The sequence below is a fragment of the Vulpes vulpes genome, chromosome 2 (assembly GCF_048418805.1).
Source record: "Vulpes vulpes isolate BD-2025 chromosome 2, VulVul3, whole genome shotgun sequence".
NCBI lineage: Eukaryota > Metazoa > Chordata > Mammalia > Carnivora > Canidae > Vulpes > Vulpes vulpes.
This window is the reverse complement of record NC_132781.1, coordinates 61,885,735-61,889,807: the sequence shown is the minus strand read 5'-3', so window position 1 is coordinate 61,889,807 and position 4,073 is coordinate 61,885,735. Positions and strand designations below refer to the sequence as shown.

Sequence of the window (4,073 nt, the reverse complement as noted above, 5' to 3'; positions counted from 1 at the left end):
GATTACAAAGACATTCCTGGGATCTTAGCTCATACTTTGGTTATAGGCACCAATGTGGTCATGATAGCATGTTGAAATCATGCCTTCCACATTAAAAACTTTGGGGTTTGTGGCTAGCCAGGGTTCCTTCCCTAAGTAGAGTTTACATATCTTCAGTCCTTGAAAGACCAAGATCTCAGTGGCATACTCGTATCTCTGCTACCACCACGAGGCAACTTAATTACCCACCAGAGGAACACTGCTTGCAACTAAGAAAATGGCCTCTCAGGAGAAGAGAAGGGCCATAGGGATAGAAATAGTATAGAGATTTAGTCTCATAATGGCAACCTAGACTCTGAAGTACTTAAGTCTATTCTCTGATAAATTTCTATCGATTAGAGAATAAACTGAGGGTAGAAGAAGGAAAAATTTCTAAGCCTTTTTTCTGATTACTATCTGCCCTTCCTATCACTTAATGATACAAGACAATAGCCTTGCTCCTCATACATTTGGTAATCAATAATGTCTGTGAAATAAATGCATTAATAAATTAACAAAAATGGGTCTTTGTTGTTTGATCTGGTGTTTTTCCAATCTAAGGTACATTATGGAGAGATTGAAATTCTTTGATTAAATTGTGAAATTATAGTTCTCACTTCAGCAGCACATATACTAAACTTGGAACAATGCAGAGAAGGTTAGCATGGCCCTTGTGCAAGATGACCTGAAATTCATGAAGTGTTCCATATTTTTTAAAGGAGATTAAGAGTACACTTACCCAGATAAACACTAAGAAATGTATAGAATTGTTAAATCGTTATGTTGTATACCTGAAATTAATATGATTAGTATAACTAACTGTACGTTAATCATACTTCAGCTTTAAAATTGTGATATCATAACAATATAGGAATGGATTGTATGAATCCTGTGTCACATGGGAATCCAACATGCACTATAGTAATAGTGACATTGATTGGACTATTTTTATCCTTTCTAAGGTCCTGGTACTCCTAAGAGTAGTCTAGTAAGAATTAGTCACCTCACCTGCTAGAAGCTAGAGGTTGAAAGAAAAGAAAATTATTGACAATTTCTTTTTCTCTTGATAATCTTTTTTAGAAGACCCCCCTCCCCAAATTGAGTCCAAGTAACTTTTAATTGATAAAAGGTAAATGACCTGTGGATAGTAGAATATATCAAAGGGGAATTCATGGCTAGGGTTACCATACTTTCTCTACATTAAATGAATGTTGGCTATTCACAGAGCAAATGACATCAAAATGTTAAATGACAATAAAAATGTTCGAATAAGCATTGAATAATTGCTTGATTAGTGGTAAATGGCCTAAAGACATCTGTTATAGAGCTGTAGGCTAACAGCTGGCCAGAGTTATTATAGGATTCCACAATCCAAATGCCTCACCAATGGCAACCCCAGTGGCCCAGCAGTTTGGCACTGCCTTCAGCCCAGGGCATAATCCTGGAGACCGGGGATCGAGTCCCATGTCGGGCTCCCTGCATGGAGCCTGCTTCTCCCCCTGCCTGTGTCTCTGTCTCTCTTTGTGTCTCTCATGAATAAATAAATAAAATCTAAAAAAAAAAGAAAAAAAAATAAATAAAATCTTTTAAAAAAATGCCTCACCAATTGAAAAATAATTCTGAGAAAAAGCACATGAATATCTGTTGATTATAATACTTTTGTCCTAAGACTGGCCAAAAAGCCATCCCCCATGCTAAACAAGATGAATTTTTTTGACTTGCTACAGAACTAGTATTTATAATTAAGATGCTATTAGTGGGTGCCAGCAGAGGATGAAAAATAGAGAAAATCCTTCTTTGTCTCCTTAGTGAGATTTCTCATGGATTTAGATAGATGTCTCAGGAGTCGTTATCAGAAGCCCTGATAGGTTTCAGCATTAACTGAAGAAAATATCTGTGGTGAGACCCATCTGGAGGAGGTAGGGAACTTCCAGCAATGAACAGTGGCCATGATAGTGGATACATCTTGTTTCAGCTGCAGCAGTTCTCATGAAAACATCCACTGCCCAGCATGGCAAGTGTGTGTAAGTAATGCAAACTGTGGTGTCCATGACCATCGGGGGAAGCTTGGTTTGTCTGCACCAGCCTGGTTCTGCTATTGGTTTTAAACATTTTTCTTGATGTGTATCTTTGGAGTCTGGTTATTTGACCTTGCTGGAAATTGTGTGAACCTCTCAGTGTCTTTCTAATGCGTGTCTTTTTTGCTCAAATTGTTATTCGTTATTTGTTACTAGTGGCATCATTGCCTTTAGAAAAATATTAGAATCACATGAGAGTCTGAATGAAGTCTCTTTGAATAGATCTCTGAAAAGGACCAGTTTTTTTTTTAAGTTTTTATATACAGTGTGAAGCAGATTTTACACCAGGATGGGGTGAAGAGCAACAAGAAGTGATAGCTGACAGCGCTGTCTAGCCTCACCCCACCAAATATGGCATAAAGACATTCTCTGGGAAGCAGTGTGGCAAAGTGAAAGACCATCAGACTTGAAATCAGAAGTGACCATTTACAAGATATATAACAAAATTATTATGCTCTCTGGAACTATATTGTTCTTATACATACACCAATAATAATAGCATAATACCATTTGTTTTGCAGGCCTGTTACAGGAATGATAGAAAATTGATATAAAGTACAAGCCAAATCCTGGAGATAAGAAGGGATCAGAAATGCAGAAAAAAGTAAATGACTTGAACATGAGGACAAATACTCTCAGATAGGAGACCGCTAAATATTGGAGTCCTCAAGCCACTTTTCTAGACCATGACTTCTTTCTAGCTGTCTCACTAGAAGATTCCACAAGTAATTCTTCATGCCAATGTCACTCACACAACAATTCCAGCACAGGAATTTGAATTTCACACTCATATACAACTTCCTCCTTGATAATTCCACTTGGATATGTCACAGGCATTTTAAACTTTTTATATCTTAAAGAGAATTCTTAATCACGTAACCACCTAAACATGTTCCTTCTCCAGCTTTTTGCCTCTCAGTAAATAGTATTACCATACACTCTATTGTTTCCATCAAACAACCAGGAGCAATTGTTGAATTTTCTTTGCCTGCATCCATCAGCATGCAGAGAAGTTTGCATCGATACAATGTATTCATAATCTCCCAACATCTCTATATCTCCATTTGATATCCTCCTCATCCATGTCATATCTCTCATCTAGACAAAGGGTTGGCAAGCTTCTTCTGTAAAGGACTAGATAGTAAATATTTTTGCTTTGTAGAATGTATGGTCCCTGTCAAAATTATTCAATACTGTCATCGTAGCATAAAAACAGTCATAGGCCATTTGCCCGCAAATTACTGTTGACTGTGTTTCAATACAGCTTCAGTTACAAAAACATGTGGCAGGCCCATGATTGATAGTTTGACTACTCTTCACCTAAACTGTTAGAATTGCCTTCTAACTTGTGTTTCTGTGTCCACAAGTTTGCATTACTGTTTCATGCAGAACTTACATGTTTTTTAAAACATAAAACAACTCAGATCTTGCCTAAAGTCTTTGAAAGGCATTTCCCTGCAAATAAAATAAGAAATGAATTCTGTTCCCTGGCCTAGAAATTTTTGTAGGATTAGACCTGTTTATCTTTCTGACCTCACTCACACTACACTTCCTCTTTCTAACCAAGTTCTAGTCATCACCAGCTTTCTTTTAGTTATTTAAACACATACTCTTCAGCAACTCTCAGTTTGTTCTCTATAGTTAAGAGCCTCTTATGGTTTACCTCTCTCTCTGATGGAGGGGAGCTCGGTGGGAGGGGCGGGGATGGTGTAATTGGTGATGGACATTAAGGAGGGCACTGAGGGATGCCTGGGTGGCTCAGCGGTTGGGCACCTTGCTTCAGCTCAGGTTGTGATCCTTGGCTCCTGGGATAGAGTCCTGCATTGGGCCCCCTGTGAGGAGCCTGCTTCTCCCTCTTCCTGTGTCTCTGTCTCTCTCTCTCTCAGTCTGTGTCTCTCATGAATAAATAAATAAATCTAAAAAAAAAAAAAAAGAAGGGCACTTTGTGTAATGGGCACTGGGTGTCATATGCAACTG

General features: G+C 38.2%; 1 non-coding gene across 1 annotated transcript; it reads left to right on the top strand.

The window, feature by feature from the left end:
• The first annotated feature begins 627 nt into the window (after positions 1–627).
• LOC112909255 (U6 spliceosomal RNA) lies at positions 628–732 on the top strand. Its single transcript, XR_003233084.1, has one exon. It is a non-coding gene; the product is annotated as a U6 spliceosomal RNA (small nuclear RNA).
• Positions 733–4,073: the final 3,341 nt, after the last annotated feature.